The following is a 13,141-nucleotide window of genomic DNA, read 5'->3' as shown; positions in this document are numbered from 1 at the left end:
CAACCCCAGACTCCTCCAGGGAAGATACCCGAGATGATTTTTCTCCTTGGACAATGCTCCATCTTCTGGGATGCATCTGAGATTCCTCCCAGGCGTCTCCCACAGACATTTTTCCTGTGGTTTGGGTCCCTGTAATCCCGGGTAGCAACCCCAGACTCCTCCAGGGAAGATACCCAAGTTGATTTTTCTCCTTGAACTATTGTCCATCCTGCGGGATGCACCCGAGACTCCTCCCAGGTCTGTTTCTTAGTGTTTTCTTCCGGTGTTTTAGCGCCCTGTGATCCCGGGTAGCAACCCCAGACTCCTCCAGGGAAGATACCCGAGATGATTTTTCTCCTTGGACAATGCTCCATCCTCTGGGAAGCATCCGAGACCCCTTGCAGGTATGTCCCTGAGTCTTTATTCCGGTGTTTTCGGGCCCTGTGATCCCGGGAAGCAACCGCAGACTCCTCCAGGGAAGATACCCGAGATGATTTTTCTCCTTGGACAATGCTCCATCTTCTGGGATGCATCTGAGATTCCTCCCAAGTGTCTCCTGCAGACATTTTTCCTGTGGTTTTGGTCCCTGTAATCCCGGGTAGCAACCCCAGACTCCTCCAGGAAAGATACCCGGGATGATTTTTCTCCTTGGACAATGCTCTATACTCTGGGATGCATCTGAGACTTGTCGCAGCTATGTCCCTGAGTCTTTTTTCTCGCGGTTTATGGTTCTGTCATCCCAGGTAGCAACCCCAGACTCCTCCAGGGAAGACACCCAAGATGATTTTTCTCTCTTGACAGTGGTCCATCCTGCGGGATCTACCCAGAACTCCTCCCAGGCATCTCCCGCAGAGTTTTCTCCAGTGCTTTAGGGCCCTGTGATCCCGGCTAGCAACCCCAGACTCCTCTAGGGAAGATACCCGAGATAATTTTTCTGCTTGGACAATGCTCCATCCTCTGGGAAGCATCCGAGACTCCTTGCAGGTATGTCCCTGAGTCTTTATTCCGGTGTTTTGGGGCCCTGTGATCCCGGGTAGCAACCCCAGACTCCTCCAGGGAAGATACCCAAGTTGATTTTTCTCCTTGGACTATTGTCCATCCTGCGGGATGCACCCGAGACTCCTCCCAGGTCTGTTTCTTAGTGTTTTCTTCCGGTGTTTTAGCGCCCTGTGATCCCGGGTAGCAACCCCAGACTCCTCCAGGGAAGATACCCGAGATGATTTTTCTCCTTGGACAATGCTCCATCCTCTGGGATGCATCTGAAATTCCTCCCAAGTGTCTCCCGCTGACATTTTTCCTGTGGTTTTGGTCCCTGTAATCCCGGGTAGCAACCCCAGACTCCTCCAGGAAAGATACCCGGGATGATTTTTCTCCTTGGACAATGCTCTATACTCTGGGATGCATCCGAGACTTGTTGCAGCTATGTCCCTGAGTCTTTTTTCTCGCGGTTTATGGTTCTGTCATCCCAGGTAGCAACCTCAGACTCCTCCAGGGAAGACACCCAAGATGATTTTTCTCTCTTGACAGTGGTCCATCCTGCGGGATCTACCCAGAACTCCTCCCAGGCGTCTCCCGCAGAGTTTTCTCCAGTGCTTTAGGGCCCTGTGGTCCCGGCTAGCAACCCCAGACTCCTCTAGGGAAGATACCCGAGATAATTTTTCTGCTTGGACAATGCTCCATCCTCTGGGAAGCATCCGAGACTCCTTGCAGGTATGTCCCTGAGTCTTTATTCCGGTGGTTTAGCGCCCTGTGATCCCGGGTAGCAACCCCAGACTCCTCCAGGGAATATACCCGAGATGATTTTTCTCTCTTGACAGTGCTCCATCCTGCGGGATCTACCCAGAACTCCTCCCAGGCGTCTCCCGTAGAGTTTTCTCCAGTGTTTTAGGGCCCTGTGGTCCCGGCTAGCAACCCCAGACTCCTCTAGAGAAGATACCCGAGATAATTTTTCTGCTTGGACAATGCTCCATCCTCTGGGAAGCATCCGAGACTCCTTGCAGGTATGTCCCTGAGTGTTTATTCCGGGGCTTTAGGGCCCTGTCATCCCGGGTAGCAACCCCAGACTCCTCCGTGGAAGATACCCAAGTTGATTTTTCTCCTTGGACAATGCTCCATCTTCTGGGATGCATCTGAGATTTCTCCCAGGTGTCTCCCACAGACATTTTTCCTGTGGTTTGGGTCCCTGTAATCCCGGGTAGCAACCCCAGACTCCTCCAGGGAAGATACCCGAGATGATTTTTTTCCCTGGACAATGTTCCATCCTCTGTGAAGCATCCGAGACTCCTTGCAGCTTTGTCCCTGAGTGTTTATTCCGGTGCTTTTGGGCCCTGTAATCCCGGGTAGCAACCCCAGACTCCTCCAGGGAAGATACCGAAGTTGATTTTTCTCCTTGGACTATTGTCCATCCTGCGGGATGCACCCGAGACTCCTCCCAGCTCTGTATCTGAGTGTTTTCTTCCGGTGTTTTCGGGCCCTGTGATCCCGGGTAGCAACCCCAGACTCCTCCAGGGAAGATACCCGAGATGATTTTTCTCCTTGGACAATGCTCCATCTTCTGGGATGCACCTGAGATTCCTCCCAGGCGTCTCCCACAGACATTTTTCCTGTGGTTTGGGTCCCTGTAATCCCGGGTAGCAACCCCAGACTCCTCCAGGGAACATACTCGAGATGATTTTTCTGTCTTGACAGTGCTCCATCCTGCGGGATCTATCCAGAACTCCTCCCAGGCGTCTCCCGTAGAGTTTTCTCCAGTGTTTTAGGGCCCTGTGGTCCCGGCTAGCAACCCCAGACTCCTCTAGGGAAGATACCCGAGATAATTTTTCTGCTTGGACAATGCTCCATCCTCTGGGAAGCATCCGAGACTCCTTGCAGGTATGTCCCTGAGTGTTTATTCCGGTGCTTTTGGGCCCTGTCATCCCGGGTAGCAACCCCAGACTCCTCCGTGGAAGATACCCAAGTTGATTTTTCTCGTTGGACAATGCTCCATCTTCTGGGATGCATCTGAGATTTCTCCCAGGCGTCTCCCACAGACATTTTTCCTGTGGTTTGGGTCCCTGTAATCCCAGGTAGCAACCCCAGACTCCTCCAGGGAAGATACCCGAGATGATTTTTCTCCTTGGACAATACTCCATCCTCTGTGAAGCATCCGAGACTCCTTGCAGCTTTGTCCCTGAGTGTTTATTCCGGTGCTTTTGGGCCCTGTCATCCCGGGTAGCAACCCCAGACTCCTCCAGGGAAGATACCGAAGTTGATTTTTCTCCTTGGACTATTGTCCATCCTGCGGGATGCACCCGAGACTCCTCCCAGCTCTGTTTCTGAGTGTTTTCTTCCGGTGGTTTAGCGCCCTGTGATCCCGGGTAGCAACCCCAGACTCCTCCAGGGAAGATACCCGAGATGATTTTTCTCCTTGGACAATGCTCCATCCTCTGGGAAGCATCCGAGACCCCTTGCAGGTATGTCCCTGAGTCTTTATTCCGGTGTTTTCGGGCCCTGTGATCCCGGGAAGCAACCCCAGACTCGTCCAGGGAAGATAACCGAGATGATTTTTCTCCTTGGACAATGCTCCATCTTCTGGGATGCATCTGAGATTCCTCCCAAGTGTCTCCTGCAGACATTTTTCCTGTGGTTTTGGTCCCTGTAATCCCGGGTAGCAAGCCCAGACTCCTCCAGGAAAGATACCCGGGATGATTTTTCTCCTTGGACAATGCTCTATACTCTGGGATGCATCTGAGACTTGTCGCAGCTATGTCCCTGAGTCTTTTTTCTCGCGGTTTATGGTTCTGTCATCCCAGGTAGCAACCCCAGACTCCTCCAGGGAATATACCCGAGATGATTTTTCTCTCTTGACAGTGCTCCATCCTGCGGGATCTACCCAGAACTCCTCCCAGGCGTCTCCCGCAGAGTTTTCTCCAGTGCTTTAGGGCGCTGTGGTCCCGGCTAGCAACCCCAGACTCCTCCAGGGAAGATACCCGAGATGATTTTTCTCCTTGGACAATGCTCCATCCTCTGGGAAGAATCCGAGACTCCTTGCAGCTTTGTCCCTGAGTGTTTATTCCGGTGCTTTTGGGACCTGTCATCCCGGGTAGCAACCCCAGACTCCTCCGTGGAAGATACCCAAGTTGATTTTTCTCCTTGGACTATTGTCCATCCTGCAGGATGCACCCGAGACTCCTCCCAGCTCTGTTTCTGAGTGTTTTCTTCCGGTGGTTTAGCGCCCTGTGATCCCGGGTAGCAACCCCAGACTCCTCCAGGGAAGATACCCGAGATAATTTTTCTGCTTGGACAATGCTCCATACTCTGGGAAGCATCCGAGACTCCTTGCAGGTATGTCCCTGAGTGTTTATTCCGGTGCTTTCGAGCCCTGTAATCCCGGGTAGCAACCCCAGACTCTTCCAGGGAAGATACCCGAGATAATTTTTCTGCTTGGACAATGCTCCATCCTCTGGGAAGCATCCGAGACTCCTTGCAGGTATGTCCCTGAGTGTTTATTCCGGTGTTTTGGGACCCTGTGATCCCAGGTAGCAACCCCAGACTCCTCCAGGGAAGATACCCGAGATGATTTTTCTCCTTGGACAATGCTCCATCTTCTGGGATGCACCTGAGATTCCTCCCAGGCGTCTCCCACAGACATTTTTCCTGTGGTTTGGGTCCCTGTAATCCCGGGTAGCAACCCCAGACTCCTCCAGGGAAGATAACCCGAGATGATTTTTCTTCTTGGACAATGCTCCATCCTCTGGGAAGCATCCGAGACTCCTTGCAGGTATGTCCCTGAGTGTTTATTCCGGTGCTTTTGGGCCCTGTCATCCCGGGTAGCAACCCCAGACTCCTCCAGGGAAGATACCCAAGTTGATTTTTCTCCTTGGACTATTGTCCATCCTGCGGGATGCACCCGAGACTCCTCCCAGCTCTGTTTCTGAGTGTTTTCTTCCGGTGGTTTAGCGCCCTGTGATCCCGGGTAGCAACCCCAGACTCTTCCAGGGAACATACTCGAGATGATTTTTCTCTCTTGACAGTGCTCCATCCTGCGGGATCTACCCAGAACTCCTCCCAGACGTCTCCCGTAGAGTTTTCTCCAGTGTTTTAGGGCCCTGTGGTCCCGGCTAGCAACCCCAGACTCCTCTAGAGAAGATACCCGAGATAATTTTTCTGCATGGACAATGCTCCATCCTCTGGGATGCATCTGAAATTCCTTGCAGGTATGTCCCTGAGTGTTTATTCCGGGGATTTTGGGCCCTGTGATCCCGGGTAGCAACCCCAGACTCCTCCGTGGAAGATACCCAAGTTGATTTTTCTCCTTGGACTATTGTCCATCCTGCGGGATGCACCCGAGACTCCTCCCAGCTCTGTTTCTGAGTGTTTTCTTCCGGTGGTTTAGCGCCCTGTGATCCCGGGTAGGAACCCCAGACTCCTCCAGGGAAGATACCTGAGATGATTTTTCTCCTTGGACAATGCTCCATCCTCTGGAAGCATCCGAGACTCCTTGCAGGTATGTCCCTGAGTCTTTATTCCGGTGCTTTTGGGCCCTGTCATCCCGGGTAGCAACCCCAGACTCCTCCGTGGAAGATACCCAAGTTGATTTTTCTCCTTGGACTATTGTCCATCCTGCGGGATGCACCCGAGACTCCTCCCAGCTCTGTTTCTGAGTGTTTTCTTCCGGTGGTTTAGCGCCCTGTGATCCCGGGTAGCAACCCCAGACTCCTCCAGGGAAGATACCCGAGATGATTTTTCTCCTTGGACAATGCTCCATCCTCTGGGATGCATCTGAAATTCCTCCCAAGTGTCTCCCGCTGACATTTTTCCTGTGGTTTTGGTCCCTGTAATCCCGGGTAGCAACCCCAGACTCCTCCAGGAAAGATACCCGGGATGATTTTTCTCCTTGGACAATGCTCTATACTCTGGGATGCATCCGAGACTTGTCGCAGCTATGTCCCTGAGTCTTTTTTCTCGCGGTTTATGGTTCTGTCATCCCAGGTAGCAACCTCAGACTCCTCCAGGGAAGACACCCAAGATGATTTTTCTCTCTTGACAGTGGTCCATCCTGCGGGATCTACCCAGAACTCCTCCCAGGCGTCTCCCGTAGAGTTTTCTCCAGTGCTTTAGGGCCCTGTGGTCCCGGCTAGCAACCCCAGACTCCTCTAGGGAAGATACCCGAGATAATTTTTCTGCTTGGACAATGCTCCATCCTCTGGGAAGCATCCGAGACTCCTTGCAGGTATGTCCCTGAGTGTTTATTCCGGTGGTTTAGCGCCCTGTGATCCCGGGTAGCAACCCCAAACTCCTCCAGGGAAGATACCCGAGATGATTTTTCTCCTTGGACAATGCTCCTTCTTCTGGGATGCACCTGAGATTCCTCCCAGGCGTCTCCCACAGATATTTTTCCTGTGGTTTGGCGCACTGTGGTCCCGGCTAGCAACCCCAGACTCCTCTAGAGAAGATACCCGAGATAATTTTTCTGCTTGGACAATGCTCCATCCTCTGGGAAGCATCCGAGACTCCTTGCAGGTATGTCCCTGAGTGTTTATTCCGGGGCTTTTGGGCCCTGTCATCCCGGGTAGCAACCCCAGACTCCTCCGTGGAAGATACCGAAGTTGATTTTTCTCCTTGGACTATTGTCAATCCTGCGGGATGCACCCGAGACTCCTCCCAGCTCTGTTTCTGAGTGTTTTCTTCCGCTGGTTTAGCGCCCTGTGATCCCGGGTAGCAACCCCAGACTCCTCCAGTGAAGATACCGGAGATGATTTTTCTCCTTGGACAATGCTCCATCCTCTGGGAAGCATCCGAGACCCCTTGCAGGTATGTCCCTGAGTCTTTATTCCGGTGTTTTCGGGCCCTGTGATCCCGGGAAGCAACCCCAGACTCCTCCAGGGAAGATACCCGAGATGATTTTTCTCCTTGGACAATGCTCCATCTTCTGGGATGCATCTGAGATTCCTCCCAAGTGTCTCCTGCAGACATTTTTCCTGTGGTTTTGGTCCCTGTAATCCCGGGTAGCAAGCCCAGACTCCTCCAGGAAAGATACCCGGGATGATTTTTCTCCTTGGACAATGCTCTATACTCTGGGATGCATCTGAGACTTGTCGCAGCTATGTCCCTGAGTCTTTTTTCTCGCGGTTTATGGTTCTGTCATCCCAGGTAGCAACTCCAGACTCCTCCAGGGAAGACACCCAAGATGATTTTTCTCTCTTGACAGTGGTCCATCCTGCGGGATCTACCCAGAACTCCTCCCAGGCGTCTCCCGCAGAGTTTTCTCCAGTGCTTTAGGGCCCTGTGATCCCGGGTACCAACCCCAGACTCCTCCAGGGAAGATACCCGAGATGATTTTTCTCCTTGGACAATGCTCCATCTTCTGGGATGCATCTGAGATTTCTCCCAGGCGTCTCCCGCAGACATTTTTCCTGTGGTTTGGGTCCCTGTGATCCCGGGTAGCAACCCCAGACTCCTCCAGGGAAGATACCCGAGATGATTTTTCTCCTTGGACAATGCTCCATCCTCTGTGAAGCATCCGAGACTCCTTGCAGGTATGTCCCTGAGTCTTTATTCCGGTGCTTTTGGGCCCTGTCATCCCGGGTAGCAACCCCAGACTCCTCCGTGGAAGATACCCAAGTTGATTTTTCTCCTTGGACTATTGTCCATCCTGCGGGATGCACCCGAGACTCCTCCCAGCTCTGTTTCTGAGTGTTTTCTTCCGGTGGTTTAGCGCCCTGTGATCCCGGGTAGCAACCCCAGACTCCTCCAGGGAAGATACCCGAGATGATTTTTCTCCTTGGACAATGCTCCATCCTCTGGGATGCATCTGAAATTCCTCCCAAGTGTCTCCCGCTGACATTTTTCCTGTGGTTTTGGTCCCTGTAATCCCGGGTAGCAACCCCAGACTCCTCCAGGAAAGATACCCGGGATGATTTTTCTCCTTGGACAATGCTCTATACTCTGGGATGCATCCGAGACTTGTCGCAGCTATGTCCCTGAGTCTTTTTTCTCGCGGTTTATGGTTCTGTCATCCCAGGTAGCAACCCCAGACTCCTCCAGGGAAGACACCCAAGATGATTTTTCTCTCTTGACAGTGGTCCATCCTGCGGGATCTACCCAGAACTCCTCCCAGGCGTCTCCCGTAGAGTTTTCTCCAGTGCTTTAGGGCCCTGTGGTCCCGGCTAGCAACCCCAGACTCCTCTAGGGAAGATACCCGAGATAATTTTTCTGCTTGGACAATGCTCCATCCTCTGGGAAGCATCCGAGACTCCTTGCAGGTATGTCCCTGAGTGTTTATTCCGGTGCTTTTGGGCCCTGTCATCCCGGGTAGGAACCCCAGACTCCTCCGTGGAATATACCCAAGTTGATTTTTCTCCTTGGACTATTGTCCATCCTGCGGGATGCACCCGAGACTCCTCCCAGCTCTGTTTCTGAGTGTTTTCTTCCGGTGGTTTAGCGCCCTGTGATCCCGGGTAGCAACCCCAGACTCCTCCAGGGAACATAGTCGAGATGATTTTTCTCTCTTGACAGTGCTCCATCCTGCGGGATCTACCCAGAACTCCTCCCAGATGTCTCCCGTAGAGTTTTCTCCAGTGTTTTAGGGCCCTGTGGTCCCGGCTAGCAACCCCAGACTCCTCTAGAGAAGATACCCGAGATAATTTTTCTGCTTGGACAATGCTCCATCCTCTGGGAAGCATCCGAGACTCCTTGCAGGTATGTCCCTGAGTGTTTATTCCGGTGCTTTTGGGCCCTGTGATCCCGGGTAGCAACCCCAGACTCCTCCGTGGAAGATACCCAAGTTGATTTTTCTCCTTGGACTATTGTCCATCCTGCGGGATGCACCCGAGACTCCTCCCAGCTCTGTTTCTGAGTGTTTTCTTCCGGTGGTTTAGCGCCCTGTGATCCCGGGTAGGAACCCCAGACTCCTCCAGGGAAGATACCTGAGATGATTTTTCTCCTTGGACAATGCTCCATCCTCTGGGAAGCATCCGAGACTCCTTGCAGGTATGTCCCTGAGTCTTTATTCCGGTGCTTTTGGGCCCTGTCATCCCGGGTAGCAACCCCAGACTCCTCCGTGGAAGATACCCAAGTTGATTTTTCTCCTTGGACTATTGTCCATCCTGCGGGATTGACCCGAGACTCCTCCCAGGTCTGTTTCTGAGTGTTTTCTTCCGGTGGTTTAGCGCCCTGTGATCCCGGGTAGCAACCCCAGACTCCTCCAGGGAAGATACCTGAGATGATTTTTCTCCTTGGACAATGCTCCATCTTCTGGGATGCATCTGAAATTCCTCCCAAGTGTCTCCCGCTGACATTTTTCCTGTGGTTTTGGTCCCTGTAATCCCGGGTAGCAAGCCCAGACTCCTCCAGGAAAGATACCCGGGATGATTTTTCTCCTTGGACAATGCTCTATACTCCGGGATGCATCTGAGACTTGTCGCAGCTATGTCCCTGAGTCTTTTTTCTCGCGGTTTATGGTTCTGTCATCCCAGGTAGCAACTCCAGACTCCTCCAGGGAAGACACCCAAGATGATTTTTCTCTCTTGACAGTGGTCCATCCTGCGGGATCTACCCAGAACTCCTCCCAGGCGTCTCCCGCAGAGTTTTCTCCAGTGCTTTAGGGCCCTGTGATCCCGGGTACCAACCCCAGACTCCTCCAGGGAAGATACCCGAGATGATTTTTCTCCTTGGACAATGCTCCATCTTCTGGGATGCATCTGAGATTTCTCCCAGGCGTCTCCCGCAGACATTTTTCCTGTGGTTTGGGTCCCTGTGATCCCGGGTAGCAACCCCAGACTCCTCCAGGGAAGATACCCGAGATGATTTTTCTCCTTGGACAATGCTCCATCCTCTGGGAAGCATCCGAGACTCCTTGCAGGTATGTCCCTGAGTCTTTATTCCGGTGCTTTTGGGCCCTGTCATCCCGGGTAGCAACCCCAGACTCCTCCGTGGAAGATACCCAAGTTGATTTTTCTCCTTGGACTATTGTCCATCCTGCGGGATGCACCCGAGACTCCTCCCAGCTCTGTTTCTGAGTGTTTTCTTCCGGTGGTTTAGCGCCCTGTGATCCCGGGTAGCAACCCCAGACTCCTCCAGGGAAGATACCCGAGATGATTTTTCTCCTTGGACAATGCTCCATCCTCTGGGATGCATCTGAAATTCCTCCCAAGTGTCTCCCGCTGACATTTTTCCTGTGGTTTTGGTCCCTGTAATCCCGGGTAGCAACCCCAGACTCCTCCAGGAAAGATACCCGGGATGATTTTTCTCCTTGGACAATGCTCTATACTCTGGGATGCATCCGAGACTTGTCGCAGCTATGTCCCTGAGTCTTTTTTCTCGCGGTTTATGGTTCTGTCATCCCAGGTAGCAACCCCAGACTCCTCCAGGGAAGACACCCAAGATGATTTTTCTCTCTTGACAGTGGTCCATCCTGCGGGATCTACCCAGAACTCCTCCCAGGCGTCTCCCGTAGAGTTTTCTCCAGTGCTTTAGGGCCCTGTGGTCCCGGCTAGCAACCCCAGACTCCTCTAGGGAAGATACCCGAGATAATTTTTCTGCTTGGACAATGCTCCATCCTCTGGGAAGCATCCGAGACTCCTTGCAGGTATGTCCCTGAGTGTTTATTCCGGTGCTTTTGGGCCCTGTCATCCCGGGTAGGAACCCCAGACTCCTCCGTGGAATATACCCAAGTTGATTTTTCTCCTTGGACTATTGTCCATCCTGCGGGATGCACCCGAGACTCCTCCCAGCTCTGTTTCTGAGTGTTTTCTTCCGGTGGTTTAGCGCCCTGTGATCCCGGGTAGCAACCCCAGACTACTCCAGGGAACATAGTCGAGATGATTTTTCTCTCTTGACAGTGCTCCATCCTGCGGGATCTACCCAGAACTCCTCCCAGACGTCTCCCGTAGAGTTTTCTCCAGTGTTCTAGGGCCCTGTGGTCCCGGCTAGCAACCCCAGACTCCTCTAGAGAAGATACCCGAGATAATTTTTCTGCTTGGACAATGCTCCATCCTCTGGGAAGCATCCGAGACTCCTTGCAGGTATGTCCCTGAGTGTTTATTCCGGTGCTTTTGGGCCCTGTGATCCCGGGTAGCAACCCCAGACTCCTCCGTGGAAGATACCCAAGTTGATTTTTCTCCTTGGACTATTGTCCATCCTGCGGGATGCACCCGAGACTCCTCCCAGCTCTGTTTCTGAGTGTTTTCTTCCGGTGGTTTAGCGCCCTGTGATCCCGGGTAGGAACCCCAGACTCCTCCAGGGAAGATACCTGAGATGATTTTTCTCCTTGGACAATGCTCCATCCTCTGGGAAGCATCCGAGACTCCTTGCAGGTATTTCCCTGAGTCTTTATTCGGGTGCTTTTGGGCCCTGTCATCCCGGGTAGCAACCCCAGACTCCTCCAGGGAAGATACCCAAGATGATTTTTCTCCTTGGACAATGCTCCATCCTCTGGGAAGCATCCGAGACTCCTTGCAGGTATGTCCCTGAGTCTTTATTCCGGTGCTTTTGGGCCCTGTCATCCCGGGTAGCAACCCCAGACTCCTCCGTGGAAGATACCCAAGTTGATTTTTCTCCTTGGACTATTGTCCATCCTGCGGGATTGACCCGAGACTCCTCCCAGGTCTGTTTCTGAGTGTTTTCTTCCGGTGGTTTAGCGCCCTGTGATCCCGGGTAGCAACCCCAGACTCCTCCAGGGAAGATACCTGAGATGATTTTTCTCCTTGGACAATGCTCCATCTTCTGGGATGCATCTGAAATTCCTCCCAAGTGTCTCCCGCTGACATTTTTCCTGTGGTTTTGGTCCCTGTAATCCCGGGTAGCAACCCCAGACTCCTCCAGGAAAGATACCCGGGATGATTTTTCTCCTTGGACAATGCTCTATACTCTGGGATGCATCCGAGACTTGTGGCAGCTATGTCCCTGAGTCTTTTTTCTCGCGGTTTATGGTTCTGTCATCCCAGGTAGCAATCTCAGACTCCTCCAGGGAAGACACCCAAGATGATTTTTCTCTCTTGACAGTGGTCCATCCTGCGGGATCTACCCAGAACTCCTCCCAGGCATCTCCCGCAGAGTTTTCTCCAGTGCTTTAGGGCCCTGTGATCCCGGCTAGCAACCCCAGACTCCTCTAGGGAAGATACCCGAGATAATTTTTCTGCTTGGACAATGCTCCATCCTCTGGGAAGCATCCGAGACTCCTTGCAGGTATGTCCCTGAGTCTTTATTCTGGTGTTTTGGGGCCCTGTGATCCCGGGTAGCAACCCCAGACTCCTCCAGGGAAGATACCCGAGATGATTTTTCTCCTTGGACAATGCTCCATCTTCTGGGATGCATCTGAGATTCCTCCCAGGCGTCTCCCACAGACATTTTTCCTGTGGTTTTGGTCCCTGTAATCCCGGGAAGCAACCCCAGACTCCTCCAGGGAAGATACCCGAGATGATTTTTCTTCTTGGACAATGCTCCATCCTCTGGGAAGCATCCGAGACTCCTTGCAGGTATGTCCCTGAGTGTTTATTCCGGTGCTTTTGGGCCCTGTCATCCCGGGTAGCAACCCCAGACTCCTCCGTGGAAGATACCCAAGTTGATTTTTCTCCTTGGACTATTGTCCATCCTGCGGGATGCACCCGAGACTCCTCCCAGCTCTGTTTCTGAGTGTTTTCTTCCGGTGGTTTAGCGCCCTGTGATCCCGGGTAGGAACCCCAGACTCCTCCAGGGAAGATATCCGAGATGATTTTTCTCCTTGGACAATGCTCCATCTTCTGGGATGCATCTGAGATTCCTCCCAGGCGTCTCCCACAGACATTTTTCCTGTGGTTTGGGTCCCTGTAATCCCGGGTAGCAACCCCAGACTCCTCCAGGGAAGATACCCAAGTTGATTTTCTCCTTGGACTATTGTCCATCCTGCGGGATGCACCCGAGACTCCTCTCAGCTCTGTTTCTGAGTGTTTTCTTCCGGTGGTTTAGCGCCCTGTGATCCCGGGTAGGAACCCCAGACTCCTCCAGGGAAGATACCTGAGATGATTTTTCTCCTTGGACAATGCTCCATCCTCTGGGAAGCATCCGAGACTCCTTGCAGGTATGTCCCTGAGTCTTTATTCGGGTGCTTTTGGGCCCTGTCATCCCGGGTAGCAACCCCAGACTCCTCCGTGGAAGATACCCAAGTTGATTTTTCTCCTTGGACTATTGTCCATCCTGCGGGATG

This window comes from Vanellus vanellus (assembly GCF_965231255.1).
Source record: "Vanellus vanellus genome assembly, contig: HAP1_SCAFFOLD_34, whole genome shotgun sequence".
Taxonomy (NCBI): domain Eukaryota; kingdom Metazoa; phylum Chordata; class Aves; order Charadriiformes; family Charadriidae; genus Vanellus; species Vanellus vanellus.
The sequence above is the reverse complement of the archived record's forward strand: the minus strand, read 5'-3'. Positions refer to the sequence as shown.